The 23,759-nt window shown below is 39.2% G+C and overlaps 1 long non-coding RNA gene across 6 annotated transcripts in view; it reads left to right on the top strand.

Annotated features, from left to right (window-relative positions):
* LOC110340700 overlaps nt 1-23,759 on the top strand; it is a 125,953-nt gene that overhangs the window by 93,612 nt on the left and 8,582 nt on the right. For all 6 annotated transcript variants that reach the window (XR_002382503.2, XR_005877121.1, XR_005877119.1 and 3 more), the window contains 2 exons: nt 19,394-19,482; nt 20,588-20,681. This is a non-coding gene — a long non-coding RNA (uncharacterized LOC110340700). The remainder of the gene's footprint in view (nt 1-19,393; nt 19,483-20,587; nt 20,682-23,759) is intronic.

Consider the following 23,759-nt stretch of genomic DNA (forward strand, 5'->3'; position numbering starts at 1 on the left):
TGGAGGAACGTGACTGTTAAGATGGCCCATCTGATTCCCATTGGTGTACATGCTGTGGCTGTGTCGATACGACAAAGTTTATTTCATGTGTATTCAAACAGCAACTTCCTCTTCCTCTGTCTCCTCTTCTTTTTTTCTTTGTCACCCTCTGATTCCTCCTCCCCCTCTTCTCCCTCTTCCAACTGTGTAGAACTTATTATGTAGACTCAAACTCACAGAAATCTGCCTACCTCTATAAATCTAGTGCTACTGGCGGCTGCTTCTTAATATGTTTTTTCCTTAGTGGTTTATTTATTTATATTTATTTTATGTGCACTGGTGTTTTGCCTGCATGTATGTCTGTATGAGAATGTTGAGATTTCCTGGAACTGGAATTGCAGAACGTTGTGAGTTGCCATGTGGGTGCTGGGATTTGAACCTAGGTCCTCTGGAAGAACAGCCAGTACTGATGAAACATCTCTCCAGCATGGCTTGTTTAAGGTGAAAACTTTAAAACATCTATGGGCCAATTAAGGGCCCTGTGAAAATGCTGGTTCTGGTTCAACAGGTCTGCAGTAGAGTAAAAATTCAGGTCTCTAAGAAGTTTCCAGGGGCTGTGCTTTTGGCACATGAATGATACATTTCAGGGTGAGGCTCTGGAGCGCCTGCCTCGTTTTCCCTCAGGAAATGTGTTTTGCTGTGAATATTTTCTTTTCTCTTGGTAAAGTCTATCCTTTTCTAGACTTTTCTGCCTGTGGTAAAGAGATGAGCTGACTTAAGATACCAAGGATAGGAGAGAAGCCGTGTTCTTTTGGTGTGAACAGACACCATAATCTCCAGGCACCTTACTGTGAAGAAAAGAACACCATCAGGTAGCTTCTTCTGGTCACACTTTCCTTTCTCTATTGGCTCAGCTGTGATCACAGTCAGACTTGTAATACTGTTTTCTTGCTTTTGAGCATTTTGTGTTTTGGAGGAGGGAGACAAATGATGAACATACAAGTAAAATGTATGGCATACCAGTTAGGTTGCTCAGTGTTTTGTTGAGATGGATAAGGGTTAAATGTCACTAAATGGAACAGCCAAATATTATCTAAGATGTGACCAACTGATTTGATTAGTCTAGTAAAGGGTGGGTGCTGAAAATATGTTAATTTTCTGGGGAGTGTTTGAGATGGTGTCTCTATGTAGCTTTGGAGCCTATCCTAGAGCTAGCTCTGTAGACCAGTCTGGTCTCAAACTCACAGAGACCCACCTGCCTGTGCCTCCCGAGTGTTGGGATTAAAGACATGTGCCACCATTGCCTGGCAAGATGATAATTCTGTAATTCTCTGTCTCATGCCTTCAAGGTATGGCTTCTATCGCTTCTTCTTTCTCTCCAGCTCTGATGACCATGCCTTTTGTGTCTTCTGGTTGTAGTTTAGAAATACTCCCCTGGGGTCTTACCAGGTGTGCTTCTTACTTTGCTGTGACATATGAACTTTCTCTCATCAATGACAGATGACTGATTTCCTCAAAGAAATTCACTGGTTCTCGAAAAGGATTCAACAGACAGATAAACAGAGGTTATACTGACAAAGTCAAGGAAGGCTTTCAGTTCCTTGACTGCTCGATGGTCTCAGGGGCTCCTTAGGTTCTTCAAGGTGACAGAATGAGTTCTGGAAATTCTGGGGCAATTGGCTTGTTGAGTACATGGCAAATAATCAAGAATTGCTGTTTTATTTTTTAATAAAATGAGAAAGTCAATGGGTAAATGTTAATCTCACATTGTGTCTTGAACAACAGGCAATTAAGTGTTCTTTCTCATTCTGGACCACTGTTCATGATGCTGCAGGGAAGTAGGATTTTGGTTTACATGAGTGACATGCTGTTATGATCTTTACTATCAGTGTGGGTCTATTAGTATGTATACCTTGGTCTTAAGGGGAGACTCTTCCAGTGTTCTGTAATTGTGCAGTAAATTAGACTTGTCGCTCTTAGATGGGGTTTTCACAGAGTCATCAGCGAGTCACCAAAGAACTTGTTCTGAAATCCACTGTAATAGCTATTTGTTTTAGGATTGACTCTTTGCTATTTGAATATGTCTTTCCTCTTGTTTTCATTATAAATGTATTGCACACATTTCTGGGTCAAGATTAAAATAATGTCCAACTAACCGAGCTAATTTGGCACTGCGACACACACTATTCTAAAGGGTTATGCTCTGAGTCTCTTGCTCAGGGATCAAAAGTGGCCAGCTGAAATTTGTTTGACTCTTTGATTTCTTCATCTGCAAACTGGGCAGAGTGTTTTACTCCTACAGAGGAGGCTGTGACCATCAATTAGGTATTTGTTTAAATGGCTTTGATAGCTTGAAAGAATGACCTTTTATAAAAACAGGATACATTGTATTTATCCTTGCAGTATTTTCTGGATTCTAATTGTAACTTACTTTTTTCTAACTCACAGAAGGAGAACGGAAGAGGGAAAATCCGAGTACAGAAATGGGAGTACAGAAAGTGGCCCTTATTTTCATCACAAAAAGACTTTACAAAGCTGTGGGAGAATGTCACACTACTGCCTAGACTGATCCTGGGTGGGTCTGGTATTAACTTACCGTGTAAACATTAGATAGGGAGTTCCTTTGCAGCCTCTTCAACACTAGGAGAAAACTAACAGTTGCTATATGAGTCTATCTATGTAAACTTAAAACTCACGAGCCATCATGATGAGAGGGACTTTTTGCAGATCTTTTATTTTAATTTCATCCTTTCCTAAGCAAGGAAATGGAGATTTTAAGTTATGTGACATTCCCTAAACTGCAGCTATTGTTCTAATCTCATTACATTGACTGTTTTTGCATATGGAAAGGCTAAAATCATCATTTCCAAAACAGTCAATAAAATTAAAATGAGTCTTAGTGAGCCATGCTGAGCTTTTGACATGCTTTTAATACAGCAAGGGAATATGAGTCATTTGACATGTTTCCTTCCATCTGTGTTTTTGGGGTCCTTGTGCCTTTTAGTGTTCTGGGGTTGAGAAGTGGGCACTGACTAACTTAAATGTAAGTGAGCAAAATCACATGTATAAGCAAACATGTTGTTGGAAAGATATAAGGTAGTCATAAGGAAGAAGATAAATAGCTAGCATCCAGAAAGTTCCAGAGCAGCAGAACCGCGGGGATTCATGTTAACAGAGCTAAAGGAGAGTCTACCCATAGTTCCAGCTCCTGCATCTTGTCACAGCAAGGAAAGCTTCGTAATTGTATTTCAGAGCCAGAGTAAACCGTCCAGGAAGATAGTCCTATAACCAGTTGGGGGAAGATGGAGGGGTAGGGAATGAATGGAATATTTTGATAAACAGAGTGTCAAGATCATCCAAAATGCATATAGAAGGGAAACAATTGCTTCTCCAAAATTAAAACAAACCAGCAAATAGCCTTCCTCCCCCCCCCCAAAAAGAACCAACAAGAAGAAAGTAAAACACAGGAAAAGAGAGCCTAGTTACCAAAAGAGGGGCCAGGACAAATGCAAATGTATGTGTGTCCTGAGACAGCTTCAGGTGGGAAGGGACTGAGAATCAAGTTGTTGGGTAGCCTGCAGTCTTAGATACTTTTTGTTACTTTATCCAGTTATATTTAGATTCTCTTTTCTTTTTTAATTTTTAAAGCAATCTTATTTTACATGCCAATCCCAGTTCCCTCTCCCTCCCACCCATCCACTCCCCCCTCCTTCTCCCCATCCCATCCCCCATGTCCTCCTCAGAGAGGGTGAGGCCTCCCATGGGAGATCATTAAAGTCTGTCACATCATTTGGGGTAGGACTGAGGCCCTCCTTCCCTGTGTCTAAGGTGAGCAAGCTATCCCTCCATAGGGAATGGGCTCCCAGTTCAAGCACTAGGGATAAGTACTGGTTCCACCAACAGTAGCCCTATAGACTGCCCCAGCCCCCCAACTGACAGTCTTAATGTCGGTTCCCCAGCTACCAGTCTTGAGTCAGTGAGCTCCTACTTGCTCAGGTCAGCTGTTTCTGTGGGTTTCCCCAGCGTGGTCTTTACCTCTTTGCTCATCACTCCTCCCTCTCTACAACTGGATTCCAGGAATTCAGCTCAGTGCTTAGCTGTGAATCTCTGCTTCTGCTTCTGCCTCCACTGGATGGAGGCTCTAAGATGGCATTCAAGGTAGTCATCAATCTCATTATAGAGGAAGGGCATTTAAGGTAGATTTTCATATCTCATTCAAGTCAGCAAGAAATACCAAAATGATAATAATGGCTTTATTCAGTTGGGTTGCACATAGGTTCCTTAACTCATTATTTCGCTTTATCATTTGGCTGGCCATGAGCTTTCTAAAGGAAAACCAGAAGTTTATTTGTATTAAATACAGCATGTGACTGTGGGATTGTGACATCCTGAGAGCTCTATCAAGAGGTGGGCTGAAAATCAATCCCTCTCTATCTTAGCCCTTTCTTCCCAGCCTCTCACCATTTCCACCTGCATCAGCTGGAAGGAACTTAGCCTTAATGGTTTAACAAGAAAAACAGGGTGGACATTAACAAGCATCTTGTTTGACTTACTGAAGCATCACCCCGGTCACAGCTTCAAATAGTGGGGATCTTATCTATTTAGGCATTGCAATCTCCTCTTGATTTTAAAAACAAACATTCTGAACCAATTTGGACTGAGCAAATAGGAATATTCATGTGGGAAGTAATAAATATGGAGACGCATGTAGCTAGCTTCTTAGCTTATATTCATTGAAACATTTTTTCTCTAAATGTATGACATAAAAAATTGAAAATTTGATTTCAGTAGGCTATACTGAATAATTGTGTACTGCCATATTTTTCTTGGGTTAAGGGGGTTGGGGGAGAGTTCATGAATGTGATCAATAGAGGCCAAGTGGCCCTTCCAGTAACAGTGCATTCTGCCCGAGTTTAAACATGGGTGAGTGAGATCCAAAAGAATGACCCCTACTAAGAATCTAAGCAATAGTGGAGAGGCTACTGTAAATACCCTTCCCGTATAATGAGAATGATGACTACCTTAAATGTCATCATAGAGTCTTCATCCAGTAGCTGATGGAAGCAGAAGCAGAGACCCACAGCTAAGCACTGAGCCGAACTCCTGGAATCCAGTTGTAGAGAGGGAGGAGTGATGAGCAAAGGGGTCAAGACCAGGCTGGGAAAACTCACAGAATCAGCTGACCTGAACAAGTGGGAGCTCAGGGACTTCAGGGAACCAGGCCTCCTGAATGTGAGTGTCAGTCAGGAGGCCTGGTCAGTCTATAGGGCCTCTGGCAGTGGAACCAGTATTTATCCCTAGTGTACAAACAGACTTCAGGAGCCCATTCCCCATGGAGGGATACTCTCTTAGCCTAGATACCTGAGGGAGGGCCTAGGCCCTGACCCAAATGACTTGAAGGCTTTGATGATCCCTCATGGAAGGCTTCACCCTCCCTGAGGAGTGGATGGGGGATGGGATTGGGGGTCGGTGGGGGGCATGGGAAGATGGGAGGGAGAGGGAACTGGGATTGATATGTAAAATAAGATTGTTTCTAATTTAAATAAAATTTATATAAAAAACCCATGAGTTTGAACTTAACGGTGAAAAATCAGGAAGGGGTAATTAGGGGGTAATTTCTGCATCTTCAAATTATCTAAATTCTTAACATTCTTTTGGGGCAACATTTGGAAATTCAAAAAATATTTAGGGTAATATTCACATAATAAAATTTTACTTTTCTTGAATTTGGAATTGCTAAGTTTGAAAGGAAAATAACAGAATTCTATTCTTGTATAAATAGAGTCAATGTTCTTATCTGGACTGTTGAATTCATGATCAAAGTATGAAACTAAGGAGTATCAAAAATTGCACAGACTCTATACACTTGGCTCTAGATTCCGCTCATGGCATTGCCTAATGATTTTGATTTTATGGTTTTCTATTACATTCATGTTCGGAAGGCTTACATCTGAAAGCCAGCTTTCAGGGCACTCCCACCCGGTGAACCAACTCAGTTCAGAAGTGTCCCAGAGGTTCTGTGTGTCATTGATGTGACCATGCTTTGAGCTATCTCAATAGTTGTAAGGGTTTCAATGGCAAATGAAGTCATCCCAGACACCTGCTTTCCTTGGTAGCTGATACAAGGGTGCCTCAGGGAAAGAAACATGACTCTTAACTAATGAATGTTATCCAAAATTGTAGATTGAAGAGCAGGATGTGTGTGTGTGTGTGTGTGTGTGTGTGTGTGTGTGTGTGTGTGTAATAAATAGTGTTCAACACACAAATTATAAACAGATTGGTTACTTAAAACAGACTAATGAAATGCTTTGATGACTCCTGTACAAAACTACTGACTATCTAAAAGTGGTGACATTATTCTTGTGAATAAGCTTACTTTGATGTGAATTGCTTTTCTAGAAATTATTCCATATTAGAAACTGAGCCAACACTGTATATTTTGTTTTGCTCTATGTCAAATACAGTTTCTGAAACTCTCTTTTCATTTGGCATACATTAGCGTTTTCCCAGGGAAATCCTCTGGAGCTAGAAATTTCTGACAGGTAATATGAAGCCCAGCATCTGAGCTGATAGGCTCATGCATGTTCTGCTTAGCTTGCTTAATGTCTTTGGCTTGGCAGTTCCATAGTCTTCACACTTGGCTGCATCTGAGGTGAGTTTGTAGAAAATCAGATTGTTCCAGTTAACCAGTGAACTCAGTGTTCTACCTGAACTCCAGGAAGAGCTGCCAAGCCTGTCCCCAAGTTTTCACTCAGAGGCAGAGTGGGCAAAGGTGCCATATTTTCTTTGGAGGCATTTTGTTTGAACAATCTTGTAAAGGATTTTTAAAAGATAGATTTTTATGTTTTATACATATAACATTGACTAAGCATATTGATTCCGAAGGCACATGCCCTCAGTTTTGGTCAGTGTTTGCACCACGGAGCTATAAATATATATTTTCTTTTTTTTGTTTTTTTTTGAGATAGGGTTACTCTGTATTGTTTTGGACTGTCCTGGAACTCATTCTGTAGACCAGGCTGGTCTCGAACTCACAGAGATCCATCTGCCTCCGCCTCCCGAGTGCTGGGATTAAAGGTGTGCACCACCAACGCTATAAATATTTTACCATCTATAAAAAAAGGAAATACCTTGGAGAGAGGCAATGAACCCATCACCAATGATTAAAAGGTGATAGCCAGGGCTGGGAGGCAGCCTAGGATGTCCAAGACCCTGCATTTGATTCATTTGATTCCTAGCTTCACACTTGTACACAAAGTACAGTAACCATCTGAACATAAATGACCATTAGAAGTGCTACCCAGAGCTTCCTTAACTGGGGGGTCACCACTCTGTATCAGGTCAGGTCACTGAATGTGGGGGTTGCTGAATTTGGAAACAGTCAAAGAGTTCTCAGTGTATCAACATATTAGTATTGATTCAGAATGATGTATAACAAACCTACGGTGTTCCCAGAAGCATTGTCCCATTCTGTACATTGTGTGATAGCATTTCAGGCCTGGTTCTTGGTTCTTGTGTGTTCAGCGTGGACACTTCCTACTGGGTGCACTTACCATCACACCTCAGTTTACCAAGGACTGAAGCACCTAGGCTCAATTCAAGACTACTGTGTGTTGTCAGTTGAAGTACGTTTGCTATACACACAAAGCTTTATGCTTTCATAGAAGCATAACCATGTAATTATATTCCATATTTTCCCCATCATTCCTTTGTATATAAGTCTCAAACTAGTACAGCTTCAGATTTTATTGTATTAGAATAGCTGATTTAAAAAAATTACTGTTCGAATGGCTGACAAGTCAAAAAATTGCTAAAATGAATTTTAGTTTGGACTTAGGACAGAAATTCTACAATTTCTGAAATGGCCCTAAAATGACCTCTGTCATTTTTTATATGTTTCTGAGAAGTAGCATTCTCACCATTGATGATTATATAAAAGCAAATTACCATTCTCTGAAAATATTGAAGATGTTGTATGTCCTGTATTATCAAGTATTCAACCAGGATGTAACTCTTTATGTAAAAGCAAAATAAGCACATCTATCTCATTTATACTTCTTTAGTATTTATTGTGAGCAAATGTTTGGTTTGTATACTTATTATGTATACTAATATACCTCATAATTTCTTGGGCAAAGGTTGTCACAGTGTACAAAGTTTAAGAATCACTTGGCTTTCCTACCTGAAACAATCCTTTGACAAAAAGGAAATCATGGTTCATTTATTCTGGATCCTGCTCAACTGGTTTTCAAGTTTAAATGCAGTAACACTAAGACAGAAAACGCTGAGCTAAATCTTCCACTATTCCTTACTGCTCATGTGATATTGAAATACTTATTTCACCAGTTTCCTTATCTGTAACATGTAATGATGTCTACTTCACAGAAAAATTAAAGTGTTTAGTATATTGCCTGTCTAAAATGAGAGTTCATTAAATGAGTACATTGAATTTATTATGTTTTTGCTAAATGTATTTCCCTACTTAATAATTACTTCCTGGAAAAGTGCTTAGTCTATATTTGGATATCAGTTAAGAACCTGGTGGACACTGGTAACTGTTTTAAAATATCAGGAGTCACTCATAAAAGAACATATAAATTCCAGTCAGAAACAATTATCAGTAAGACATTTAGGTTTTTTATAAATATGCTTTGCATTTATGCTATGCTCAAAATGTGTATCTAGCATTCTGTCTTCAAAAACAAAAATTTTATTTGACTAAGTAATTTTATTTTACCCAAATAAGAAGAATTATGACTGATTTACATGCTCTCTGATTGGTGGATATTTAGCTTGCTTGTAATTTTTTTCATTATTAAAAACACTGCCACAAAACATCTTTCTACACATGTATTTAAAATATAATTAATATTGTATTGAATATATGAATATTTTAAGAGAAATTTAATATAAGTGCTTTTCTGAAAACTTGTACCGACTTACCTGCACTTCAGCATTTGCTAAGAGATCAGTCATCTTCAAATCACAACTTTTAGTAGTTTTGACCTACCTTACAGAATGTGACTTGGATTTAAGATGTCTGAGAAAGACAGAACTGAGGACATAGCTCAGTGGTAGAAGATTTACATAACTCAAGCAAGGTTATGACTTCTATTCCTAGAACAAACAAAATGGAATGACCTCGTAAAGATGCTTGAGATGTGAGAGCTAACTAGATGTCACATGAGTCACTAAAGAAGCGGGAAAGAATACTGCATGGTGGCTTATATTTAAATCTGGTTCTTTAGAAGTCTAGAACATTTAATTAGCGTAAGGTATGTTACAGTGGCAAAGACTCACACTCTCCCCATAAAAACAAGGGCACATGGACAGTGCCGCTTAGGGTAGAGAGAAAAGTCATATGGCTGTTCAACTTCAAGTCCAGGGAGCTTGACTCCCGGCATTCTCCACTTGCCACCAACTTCAGACTACTAAGCATGTCATCTAGGCTGGTGTCCTTTTTATTGCACTAGTGACCTGTGAGCACTTGTTTCCAGTGTTCTGCTTGCACTACTGGCCTGTGTGTCCTCCCTTCCAGAGTTCTGCATCTATAATCACTGAAGCTGAATAGTTATAAAGAGTGTTTTCTTGTTCATTATTATTTTTTTCCCTTCCACTCAGTCTCGTGCTCTGCAGGTATGAGGGCATTTTGGTCTTAGATAGGAAATTCTTGCTTTCTGTAGCCAGTGGGCTGGTGGCAGAGTCTGATGGGAAGAAAAGATTTCTGGAAAAGTGGCTGGATACAATGGCCAAACAATGTAACTCCATTAAATCCTGTTATCATATTGGATAGGCAATGACATGGTATTACCTGTGTCTTCAAGGCAAAGAGAAACCAATATGTATTGTTTCTTTATTTTTATCTTTTAAAGACTTATTTATTTATTTCATGTATATGAGTGCTCTATCTGCATGTATGTCTGCACATCAGAAGAGGACATCAGATCCCACTATAGATGGTTGTCAGCCAACATGTGGTTTCTGGGAACTGAACTCAGGACCTCTGGAAGAGCAGCCAGAGCTCTTCACTTCTGTCCTATTGCTTCTTTAGTTAATGGATGTCCATTCTCAGTCCTCAGCTGTTGCTAACCCTCCAACATTGTATAAAAGCATGATTGAAAAAAAAAACAGTTTTAAAAAGTGTGGGATAACCCTGGACCTTTAGAGAGTGGTTTTTCATTTCTCTCTGTATGAAAAGTTTTAAAAGAGTCATTTGTTTTTCTGGCTGAAAAGGGATATACAATCAGAACAGAGTAAAGAGAGTAAAGGATTGATCTAAACAAAGTGTTAATGAACAAAGTATTATTCTACCACTTGCTAAGATTTCTAAAAACTGTAATTAATAGAGAAAATGCTAGAGCCACACTCTGCTTCCTCTTTTGGCATTATACAATTTATGAATGTGATCTTAAGTCACTTTATGTCTTCAATGCATTGATATTAGTATCTTAACTAAAAATAATTTTTGTTTATATATAAGTTAATAGTGATTATTAGCACTGAAATGCATTATATGTATATGCAGGTGCTTTGGTAACCAAATTAAATATAACCTGTAAAATTGAATTTATTTTAGCAGTACTTAAGTATTGTAGGTTTTTCTGTTAATATTGACTCTGAGGGCGAGGTTTACTGTTTTTTTTCGTGAATTTTATACTTTGTAGCACAGGGAACATATTATATGAACCATAAGCATAAAAATTCATGTAAGAATGAACAGTGTCAGCCTTCCAGTGCCATGCTTGCAACTGCCTGAGACCTGGGGACTGCACACTGGGGAAACCATCCTAGCAGTCCAGCCCACCCAGAGACTGCCAAGGCCCCAGTACTAGTCCCGCCTCTATCCATGGAAAGAGGACAGCCATAGGAGTATTGGACCTGTTTGCACCTATCAGAAGGGAACCTTGGACCTGTACCCACCAGGAAAGGAAGTGACTCTTCTTTCACCCACTGGGAAAATGGATGGGAAGAAGATAACATAAAAACTCATTCAGCAACAGAAAAGCCAATATGCCACCACCAGAGTCGAGGGACTCTACCCCAACAAGATCAGAACACCCCCCCCCAACACAGATGAAGCAGAAGGGAATGCGCTAAAAACAACTTCATGAAAATGATAGAGGCCCTCAAAGAGGATATGAGAAAATCCCTTAAAGAAATGGAAGAAAAAACAAACCAAAAATTACAAGAAATCAACAAATCTCTTGAAGCCAAGAAAAAACAATCAAACAGATGAAGGAAAGAGTTCAAGATGAGAAAACTGAGATAGAGACAATAAAGAAAGCACAAACTGAGGGAATGCTGTTAATAGAAAAGCTGGGTAAATGATCAGGAACTACAGATGCAAGCATAACCAACAGAATACAAGAGATGGAAGACAGAATCTCAGGTGTTGAAGATATACTAGGAGAAATAGATTCATCAATCAAAGAAAATCTTAAGTCCAACAAAACTCTAACACAAAATATCCAGGAAATATGGGACACTGTGTAAAGACTAAACCTAAGAATAATAGGTAGAGAAGAAGGTGAAGAAACCCACCTCAAAGATACAGAAAACAAATTCAACAAAAGAAAACTTTACCAACCTAAAGAAAGACATGCAGATGGAAATATAAGAAGTCTACAGAACACCAAATAAAGTGGACCAAAAAAAGTCCTCTTGCCACATAATAATCAAACTCCAAACATACAGAATAAAGAAAGAATAGTAAGAGCAGCAAAGGAAAAAGGTCAAGTAACATATAAAGTAAAACGTATCAGAATAACACTTAAATTCTCTATGGAAACTCTGGATAGATATTCTACAAACACTAAAAGACCGCATATGCCAGGCCAGACTACTATACTGTGCAAAGCTTTCAATCACTGTAGATGGAGAAAACATGCTAATTCATGACAAAACCAGATTTAAATAATACTTATCCACTAATCCAGTGCTATAGAAGTTCTGGAGGGGAAACTCCAACCAAAGGAAGTTAACTACACCCAGAAAAACATAGGCAATAGATAATCCCACTTTACCAACAGTCAAAAGAAAAAAGTGGTAGAAATCCACACACAATACCACCACCACTACCAAATCCAAAACAAACAAGAACGAACAATCAATGGTCATTATTATCCCTCAATATTACTCACCCATAAAAAGACACAAGCTAACAGAATAGTTATGAAGACAGAATGCACCCTTCTGTAGCATACAAGGAACACACCTCAACTTCAAAGACAGACAGTACCTCAGAGTTAAGGGTTGGGAAAAGATTTTCCAATCAAATGGACCCAAGAAAGAAGCTGGCATAGCTAACGAAGTAGCCTTTAAACTAAAATCCATCAAAAGAGATGAAGGAAGTCATTTCATACTCATCACAGGAGAAATCCATCAAGATGAAATTTTAATTCTGAACATCTATGTCCCAAATACAAAGGCATCCACATTTGTAAAAGAAACATTACTAAAACTCAAATGACACATAAAACCTCACACACTTTCAGTGGGAGACTTCAACAACCAACAACTCTCACCACTAGACAGAACCAGCAGACAGAAGCTTAACAAAGAAACAAAGGAACTAATAGAAGCTATGATCCAAGTGGGTTTAACAGACATCTATTGAACATGCCATCTGAACAGAAAACAATATATGTTCCTCTCAGCACCTCATGGGACCTTCTTTGAAATCAACCACATACTTGGCAACATAGCAAACCTAGACAGGTACAAAAAATTGGAATAAATCCTTGTATCTTATCAGAACACTATGTTTTAAAGTTAGAGTTCAACAACAACACAAACTGCAGAAAACCTACAAACTCATGGAAATTGAACAATGCATAATTGCACCCTTCCTGGGTCAAGAAAGAAATAACAAAGAAGTTAAAGACTTCCTAGAATTCAATGAGAATGAATACATACCCAAACTTACAGGACACTTTGAAAGCAGTGCTAAGAGGAAAGTTCATAGCATAAGTGCCCACATGAAGAAACTGGAGAATAGTCACACTAGAGAATTAACAGCACAACTGAAAGCTTTAGAACAAAAAGAAGCAAATTCACCCCAGATGAGTACCCAATGGGAAATAATCAAATTGAGGGCTGAAATCAATGAAGTAGAAATAAAGAAACAATACAAAAAAATCAATTCAATAAAGAGTTTGTTCTTCAAGAAAATCTTCAAGATAGACAAACCTTTATCCAAACTTACCAAATGGTAGAAAGTGAACATGCAAATTAGCAAAATCAGAAACAAAAAGGAGGCTATAATAATGGATACTCTTTTTATGAGGCTTCAATAACATTGATACCCAAGCCACACAAAGACACAACTAAGAAAGAGAACTTCAGGACAATATCCCTCATGAACATTGATGCAAAAATACTCAATAAGAACATATCAGAAAAATCATTCACCATGTTCAAGTAGGTTTCATCCCAGGGATGCAGGGATGATACAACATACAAAAATCCATCAATGTAATCAACCATATAAACAAACTGAGAAACAAAAATCACATGATCATCTCAGTATATGCTGAAAAAGCCTTCAACAAAATCCAACACCCCTTCATTATAAAGGTCTTGGAGAGATCCAGGATAACAGGAACATACCTAAACATAATAAAATCAATATACAGCAAACCAACAGCCAACATCAAACTAAATGGAGAGAAACTCGACTTGGTTCCCCTAAAAATCAGGAACAAGACAAGGCTGTCCATTGTGTACATACCTCTTCAATATTGTACTTGAAATTCTAGCTAGAGCAATAAGACAACAAAAGGAGATCAAGGGAATGCAAATAGGAAATGAATAAGTCAAATGTTTACTATTTCTAGATGATATGATAGTTTACTTAAGTGACCCAAAATATTCGAACAGGGAACTCCTACAGCTGATAAACAACTTCAGCAAAGTGAAGGATACAAGATCAACTCAAGAAAATCAGTAGCCCTACTATATACAGATGATAAAAGGGCTGAGAAAGAAATCAGAGAAATCACCCTTTACAATTTCTAGAAACAACATAAAATACCTTGGGGTAAAGCTAAAATTATACAATGGAAAAAAGAAATCATCTTCAACAAATGGTGCTGGTATAACTGGCTGTTGGCATGTAGAAGGCTGCATATAGATCTGTATCTATCGCCATGCACAAAACTTAAGTCCAAATGGATCAAAGACCTCAACATAAATCCAGCCACACTGAACCTCTTAGAAGAGAAAGTGGGAGATACCCTTGAATGAACTGTTACAGGAGACTACCTCCCAAAAAATAACACCAGTAGTACAGACACTGAGATTAAACATTGGTAAATGGTACCTCCTGAAACTGAGAAGCTCCTGTAAGGCAAAGGACAGAGCCAACAAGACAAAAAAGCAGCCCACAGAATTGAAAAACATATTCACCAACCCCACATCTGACAGAGGGATGATTTCCAAAATATACAAAAAACTCAAGAAGCTAGCCACCAAAGAACCAAATAATCCAATTAAAACATGGTATACAGAACTAAATAGAGAATTCTCAATAGAGGATTCTAAAATAGCTGAAAGACACTTAAGGAAGTACTCAACATCCTTAGCCATCAGGGAAATGCAAATCAAAACAACCCTGAGATGCTATCTTGCTCCTGTCAGAATGGCTATAATCAAAAATTTCAATGAAAGTTTATGCTGGAGAGGATGTGGAGAAAGGGGAACACTTGTTCATTACTGGTGGGAGTGCAAACTGCTACAGCCACTTTGGAAGTCAGTATGGCGGTCCCTCAGGAAAATGGGAATCATTCTGCTAGAAGATCCAGCAATTCCACTCTTAGGCATATACCCAAAATATGCACATTCATACAAGGACATCTGTTCAACCATGCTCATAGCAGCATTATTTGTAATAGCCAGACCCTGGAAGCAACATAGATGTCCCTCAACTGAAGAATAGATGGAGAAAATGTAGTATTTTTACACAATGGAGTACTACTCAGCAGAAAAAAATAACAATGGAATCTTGAAATTTGCAGGCAAATGGATGGAACTAGAAGAAACCATCCTGAGTGAGGTAACCCAGTCACAAAAAGACAAACACGGTATGTACTCACTCATATATGGATTTTAGACATAGAACAAAGGATTACCAGCCTACAATTCACATCGCCACAGAAGCTAGGAAACAAGGAAGACCCTAAGAGAGATATACATGGTTCCCTGGAAAAGGGGAAAAGGACACAATCTCCTGAGCCAATTGGGTGCATGGGGGGGCAGTGAGGAGGGAGTTAGGAGAAAGAAAAGGGGAGAAGGACATGAGGGAGCAGGAAGATTGAGTCAGGGGAAGAATAGAGGAGAGCAAGAAAAGAGATACCAGAAGGAGCCATTATAGGTTTGAAGAGAAATGTCCAGAGATGTACGTGGTTGACTCCAACTAACAATCTAAGCAATAGTGGAGAGGGTAACTTAAATGCCCTTCTCTGATAATGAGATTGATGACTACCCTATATGTCATCCTAGAGCCTTCATCCAGTAGCTGATGGAAGCAGAAGCAGACACTCACAGTTAAGCAATGAGCTGAACTCCTGGAATCCAGTTGCAGAGAGGGAGGACTGATGAGCAAAGGGGTCAAGTCAAGTCTGGAGAAACCCACAGAAACAGCTGCCCTCAACAAGGGGGAGCTGATGGAACCTAGACTGATAGCTGAGAAACCAGTGAGGACTATTCCAGACCCCCTGAATGTGGATATAAGTTTGGAAGTTTGGTTAATTTATGGGGCCTCTGGTAGTGGGTCAGTATTTCTTCCTTGCACGTGAATGGATTTTGGCAGCCCACTCCACATTGAGGGATACTCTCTCAGCCTAGATACATGGGGGAGTGTCTAGACCCCGCTCCAAATGATATGGCAGACTTTGAAGATCCCCCCCATGGAAGGCCTAATCCTTCCTGGATAGCAGAAATGGGTTGGAATATGGGATTGGTGGAGTGTACGGGAGAAGGGGAGTGATAGGGAACTGGGATTGACATGTAAAACAAGCTTGTTTCTAGTTCAAATAAAAAAAGGAAAAAAATAATGAATAGTGTCCTAGACTATGTTAGAAGTCTCTAAGTAACAACTGTATAGCAGTGTTCTCATTCTTCCTACACTGTTTCTCTTAGATGCACAATCTCCAAATACAAGAAATAGAGATGACTAAGTGGGTTATTTACATTTCCTGGAATGTCCTTTGCATGTTCTTCATCTGGACCTATGCATCCCTCAGGTTTTGATTCTAATCATAGCACTAATACTTTCTTTTGTGAAAAGTTTAATAGAAATCAGCAAATATGCTATCCAGTTCATAGAAAAAGTTCCAACTCTCCACATACAGCTGTCCTCAAAGCAACTTTCAATGTTTTTTTTTTTGTTGTTCTACAGTTTAAGATGAAAATGTGTCTACCGAAATTATTTGTATTTTAGCATGCAGCACAGAACTGGTATTCATACTTTCTGATTTGCTTTCATTAATTTGCTCACCACTGACTTATGTAAGTGCTCATTTTTAAACTAGCTGTGGATGATGAAAAAGTATTTCTAGGACCACAAATGACACCATGATGGTAAAGCTAAGAATATAATCTACCTGAGTTGAAGCCAGGTGGAGGGTGCCGAGATTTGGTTCACTGAACAGTTGAGCTAAAGAAACATCATTGTTTGTTTTCTATGACTGTACACTTGGGGATTTCTCCTAGCAACTGAATGGGTGCTGTGTATGAGTGCTATCTAGCATGGTTAGCATAACTCATCTGTTCTTTTCCAAGATACCAATGTCCAGGAAATGGTATTGATGATCTTAGCTAGATTCAAGAGAAGACATTAGAGCAACCATGTCCTGTTTCCTAGACAAATTCAGGTTAGTTAAAGTGAGTTCACATGGGATGCTAACTAGTGCCCAACTTAAACAAGTCCAGTGATGCTATGGGCATTAGACTACATATCCCTGCGACTGTCTATTTTCTGAGTGTCACTATCATGGTAGATGTGAATGGTCTAAGTCAGAGGTTCTCAAGATTATAGTGCATCAGAATCACCCATGGAGCCTTGAGGCCCAGCCTTCTTGGTTTTCTCCAGAGCTTCTGCTCAGGACTAGGCAGGCCTGAGAGTTGGCATTTCCAACAAATGATGTACTTCAGAGGACGCAGACTATAGACATTTGTTAGGAGAACTATATTTTGTGACCCTTTGGAACCAGCTTATCTCCACACAGTGATCCAATCAAACTGAAAACGCCAATAATCATGAAGGAACTGTCTCTCCTTTTCTTTCCCATACCAACAATTCCAATTTGTTGTATAGTAACAGCTTTGAGAGTGACTAACGAGTCTCATGTATGAAAGGTTCTAGCTATTGCTGTTAAGAAGCACAGAACCTGGTGAGAGATATACACAAATAATTATGATGATCTGATAATTTAAATTAGATGAGAGGGAATTAAGAATTGGGAAGAAAGTTAAAGTTCTTCTGACATTATAGTAGGCTCATTTTATGCTTTTAAATTAATCTCTACTCACTCTTATGAGGCTGTATCAATTTATTTTTCTAATGGGAAATGGAAGCAAAGAGGTTCAGGTCTTGCTAGAATCTGAATCAAGATTTGTCAACCACAATGCTATACTCACTGCAAAAAGATGTTGTTTTTCATGGGGAAAGAAGAAAAAGTAAAAATGATGTTCACGAAGCTGGGAGAGATACCTTACCAGCTGTAATGCAAGGGTTTCTTCTGTATTAATACAGTCAAGTTACTTCTTGTCCTGAGTTTCTAACATCAGAAGACATTGCTGTTATGGTGATATACTGTTTATGACCTAATAAAGTCACTGAAGGTCAGCATGTAAAGGTAGCCATCCTGGTAGAATCTGGGCAGTGGTGGCACACACCTTTAATCCCAGGACTCAGGAGACAGAGGCAGAAGGATCTCTGTGGGTTCAAGGCCACACAGGGCTACATGAGAGTGTATCAGTCTAAAAGAGAAACAGAGCTCACACCTTTAATCCCAGATCTAGAGCATATATAAGGATCTCAGTGCAATGTCAGAGAGCAGTCTATGATTCTGAGGCTTGATGGAGAGCACTGCAGTCTGGAGATACAATCTCAGGTTCGGTGGATCACCTCACCTCTTTGGTCTGAGCGATGGTAGAGATGAGAACTCTTTAATGTCTGCCTGCTTTGCTTCTCTAATCTTCAACAGGAACCCCAATAGCTGTCTCTGGAGTTTTGGTATTTGTGCTACACGCTGCATCACTCATACATGTCCCTAGGAAATTCTCATGCCCTGAGAGCCATTTAGGAACAAAGGCCTGTTGAAGCAATGTCAGATTTGTATTTCCATTCTCATTCGGAGAAACACAATTGTTGAGGGGCATGTCCATACGCTATTATTTGTCATTATTACTGTTTGCTGTATATGGATGGTTTAGTGTAAACTGTTAGACATCAGTTAAGTACTCTGCATAGTTGCTAGGATAGGGACCTTGCATGCACGATCTTATTTAGTTTCTAGCCTTCAGACTAGCTCTCAGAGAGAGGTATTTCCTCTACCACCCTTGCTGTTCTCAGAAAGACTTGTGTTGTGGAGTGAAGGTCAGGGAACTACAAAACTGGAGAATTGCTTTTCTGGTCCTGGATGACTCCCAAGTGGACATGCCCATTGTGATGCGCATGGCTTCCACTCTGCAGTGGTCAAATAGATCCTTCCTGTTGGTGTGCTCACCAGGTTCCATGACCATGTGGCCTGTCTTTCCACTTCAGCCTCACTTCCTGTCTCTTGTCCGGTACACATTCTGCCTCTTTTCTTCAATGATCCCTAAGGGTCCACTTTTCCTTCTTAGTCTCTGCTGGAGCTCATCAGCATCTAGGGATCATCTTGAGAATTTGCATAATTAAGTCTGTAAGTAAGAAACAAACTCCTACTTCAGAAAGCATTTAGGACCATGTGACTGTTTTAGTGTAAACATAATAAACACGTCTTTGTTAAGGTAGAAATTAGTTCTTTGCCTTTTAGAGTTGTCAGAGCAACTGTTAAAGTTTGAAGGCTTGCAGGCTGAGAGTATGATTCAGGGCTTGATCCCAGCTATGGAAGGGAAAAAAAAAGAGTACTGCAATTACTCTTTATCAGTTTAAAGAAAGGCTCAAAAGGACTGCTTTTTTCACATCACCTATAATCGATATGTATATGTGTATAATTCTCCTTGGAAATGTTTTTTTGCAACTGTTTTTGCTCACCAGTTCTTAGCATCTCTGGGTTGTCCTCAGCCTGAACTGGGCAATGGTATCTGTTTGCTTGAATGATTCAAAAGTAAATTTTGACTCTGGATTGGCTTTAAATGTAAATTCTTGTCTGGAAAGTATACTGATCTTTGAGGAATACAATTACCTTCCAACTATTTCTGTTGCTAGAAAGGAGCAGCCCGTGATGTTACCCATTTCACTCTTGGAGAACAATGGGAAGACTCAAGTGTTTTCCTGGGACGTGAGTGTGGCTAAAGGTAGGTCCATGAGTGGGATAATATATTTTCCCACCTTAAAGATGGTTACTAATACTTGCATGAAACACTTCTAAAATTTTTCTCATGTACCATGTTGGCACAGAGACCATGCAGGGAAAACAGACTAATCCCTTATAATCCATAGTAAATAAATTCACTTTTATGAGATATTTTATAAGGCAGTCAAGAACTTTGCATTAAGGGCCCAGATTTGGATCCTTAATGCAAGTATAAGTATAAAATAGTCAAGAGAAAATTGATATATTTCTAATTTTGTTTTTGTCCATGGCTTAGTGTAGGAATTAAAAATTAAAACAGTTCAAGCAACAATTATAAAATCAGAAAGGGTGTGTGGGAAGCGGGGTGTGTATGCAAAGGGTAAACTATAAATTGTCAAGGAACAGGAGCTGATCTTTCATTTAACACATTTGTGTGTGTGTGTGTGTGTGTGTGTGTGTGTGTGTGTGTGTGTGTGTGCGTATTATCCTGGCAGCAACTTTGATATCACTTTCTCATTATGGGATGGTGATCAGTCTGGAGGCCTTACAAACCTCACATATGTCTGTGTACAGTCTTGTCTCTAAGTTTTCAAGGTAACAGAAAGTAGTGTAATTGTGTGGATAATTAAAAGCAACCAAAGCACAAGTCTACAACTTGTACTTTTATGACTGCAATGCTGGCTATCAAAGTGACAGGGTGTCTGGAGGGGACCCTTGCATGCACACAGATTAAATGAGTCCATTAGTTGATTGTTTCTGGTATGAAGATAAGTAGAGAAAAGTATAATAATGCTGGTGTTTAAGTGGACCTAATTAGGCTTCAAGTTTAACACTCCATTAAGATGAATGGCGAAGGGTCACCCCTGCTCAGGCTGTGGCATTGTCTTAGTGTGTCTGGATATTGCCTCTGAAGACAACAGTCTGTCAGCACACATTCTCACAGTCACCCCTGGAAAGCAGACTGGAAATTTAATTCTTTTAAAATGAAATCTCAGGTTCTGGAGGCCACAGTCAAATCCACAGGGAGACCTTAGTCCTCAAGTTCTGCAGCTGCATTTGTCATAAACAACAACAATAGTCATGATAATTCTTTCCCATGTCTACAGAAACCTTCAGGCACATACTTCAGTGTTTCCTGAACATGATCTGGTGAAACTGACAACCTCCAGTTTACCCAGAAAGACCTTGGCTGTAGAGCGGGTGAGTGACTTGGCTGGAAGTACGGTGTGTGTCAACTGCACAGCCAGAAATAACACCGAGGGACTTAGCAGTTTTGTTGTCTTAGTAGTTTGTCATCCTTCACAAAGGGCGGTAGGTAAGGCATAATGAAGTCACACATACCTTTGAAAAGCCTGAGAATCAAAGTGCAGCCCAGCATGAAGGACAAGTTTTGGGGAAATGATGATACGAATTTGGGCTCCCAGCAACGTGGAAATTCGGCCCAGTGTGTGAGTACAAGAGCTTTGATCATATGCCTAAGGTAAGGCACACGGATACAGCCTTAGATGTGGAACTCCCGGACCATATTTTTAATTGTCCCCAAGGAACACTGTTTGCCTTACGTCTTTCTGTGACTGGTTTCAGACGCTGTTATCTGGAGACTGCAAGAGTAAACCAAATGTGTCTTGAGAAGAATGTCTGGGTGACTCTGATAGTATCACCACAGTGTTAATTGTGGTGCCATGTCATGGCTGGCACTTTACGGCTCTGGCTGTGCTGTAGACTTGGTACACACTCCTGGGTAAATACTTTCCCCTTTTGCTGAGTCCCACTGGCTCACTTTAAGAATCAATATGCCAAACACACTCTGCGCATCAAAGTTCGGGATTCTACGGCTTTGCAAGTTTGTGAGGTTGGAGAAGAGATGTCTTGGAAGTGGGATCGGTGCCGCAAAGATCTAGCGGAAATCGGAATCATCCCTAGTTGGCGCTGTTTGTGGCACTACACATTTTAGACCAGTTTGTATTGATCCAGGTTTAATTTAAAAGGTGTCAGTATTTTTAAAATTAAAACTAAACCATGTGTGGGATCATTCATCTTAGTAATTTTAGTTGGAGTTAAGCAAAAGCAGTGCTGGAGCCCGGCTTTGGTGGCACACGCCTTTAAACCCAGCACTTGGGAGGCAGAGGCAGGCAGATCTCTGAGTTTGAGGCCAGCCTGGTCTAAAGAGAGAGTTCTAGGACAGCCAGGACTACATAGAGAAACGCTATCTCAAAAAACAAACAAGCAAGCAAGCAAACAGCAATCTGAGGACCACTTGCTGCCACGTGCTGGGACTCATATTTCTGATCCCTCGCTGTAGCTCCGATATCGCAAATTGAAAACCAGGCATCTTCCCCAGCAACAGTTTTCCTGTGCTGTTGCTTCTTTTCTTACTGCCATGAAGTGTTCTGTTCCAGTTGCTATCAAATCTGAGCGTTGAGCAAACAGCATCTATTTTACTCTGCTGTTTGACAGCATCCAGATACCTTGAGCACATGTTCATGTTAATCCCTTAGTTTTCTCATTGTCATACACTTTAGTACATAAGGAAGTTTTCAGAAATGTCATAGCTTCAAAGCTTTCCCTTAAAGTCACATGAATTTGGCGTAACTTTATGCACGTTCAATGCTGCTACCTCATTATTCTATGGTAATTTCTATTACTTGAAAATAAATACATTTGTATTATAAATGCATTCTTTCTCACAGCACAGCCTACCTTTTAAATTATTTTTGTTTTATGGGAAAATCAATTTAATCTGAGTTTATCCTAATTAACTTTGAAATTCTTTTATAGTTTGCTTTGCTCTTGAATTGGGCCTTTAATACTATTTTTAATAATACATTGACAAAATAATAATATGAAAATATCAAAGGGAAATAAAATGAAGAAAAATAAAATTATACTGGGTAAAGTTCACTATCTAAAATACATTAATGAGCTTATTAGGTATATTTGTGATGAGTCTCGGATTTCATTTAAACTTGCAAGCAGCCAACTAAAAGAAGATCAGTTACCTCTACCCTCGTGGAAAGCATTTTAGAATATCTTAATTAACTGGAAGAGACTCAGTGATTCCTGGTCTGGGTCTGTAGAGCAATTTGTCCCATTAATTCTCATAAGAAGGACTTTTCTTTATAATGTAGGAATCGCTATCTTCAGACACAGAGTCCTGCCATGAAGTGCAGGCTGACCGGGAACCCTCAATTTTCCTACCTCAGTTTCTCAAGTAGTAGGATTACAGGCATCTATCAGCGTGTCCAGCTTAAACAATGTTCTTGATAGTGAATTCCTCAATAGTTTGCAGAGTTTTTGTTTCTTCTTTTTCTTTTCTTTTTTTTCATTATAAAATTATAAAGTGCCAAACTATAAGTGTCTGATACTGAGTTCCTAACTGCTTGTTGTAATTGTAGGGCTGCATGTTCCTCTCCCTGCTCCCACCTTCCAAATATAAAGTCCTAACCCATGCTACCATAACCTTATCCAGAACTTGAGAGAATAAATGCCTGCCTTTGCCACAGCTCACCTTGTGGTACTGAATTACAACAACCTATAAAACTAACACATTGTTCAACAATTTGTAAATGTATAGATGGATTTTATGTACAGACTGACTGGAGGAAAGGGCTCTTTAGAAATTTAGCAATGATCCTATGATCATCTATGAAAAAATAGTGGAACCAGCAGCCCCAGGCTAACCTTAGCTAAAGAGAATCTTAGGAAGAAGAAGAAGAAGAAGAAGAAGAAGAAGAAGAAGAAGAAGAAGAAGAAGAAGAAGAAGAAGAAGAAGACCAACAACACAAGTAATTCCATCAAGCATATTTTTATCCATTTCTGTTTCTACTGACTAAGTATTTCCACATAAAAATGTATTTACTGTGTATATGATTAATAATTTGCCACCAAAAGGTCTTTTGTGTACATCTAGCTACTACTATGTGTTCATTTTATTTGCAATAATGTGTAACTTTCTACGTTAGGTGGGTATCTGTCTGTAAACAAGTATTCAAAAATATTTATAAAAAGAATATGTATGGAAGAAACCATTACTACACAAAGTATTTACAACTTTCTCTAGTAAGTTCTTGTCCCATCCAGGTATAGTGGTGTATACCCATAGTCCCAGAGCTTTTGGAGGCAAAGGTAAATAGATGTTTGTGAGTTGAAGGCCAGCCTGGTCGACATAGTTAGTCCCAGGACAACCAGAGTTATATAGTAAGACTCTGTATCAAAATAAAGGAAGAAAGGAAGGAAGAAAGAAATAAAGAAAGTTTCTGTCCCCAAATGCCACCATTA

Source organism: Mesocricetus auratus, unplaced genomic scaffold, assembly GCF_017639785.1.
Source record: "Mesocricetus auratus isolate SY011 unplaced genomic scaffold, BCM_Maur_2.0 Super-Scaffold_100004, whole genome shotgun sequence".
NCBI lineage: Eukaryota > Metazoa > Chordata > Mammalia > Rodentia > Cricetidae > Mesocricetus > Mesocricetus auratus.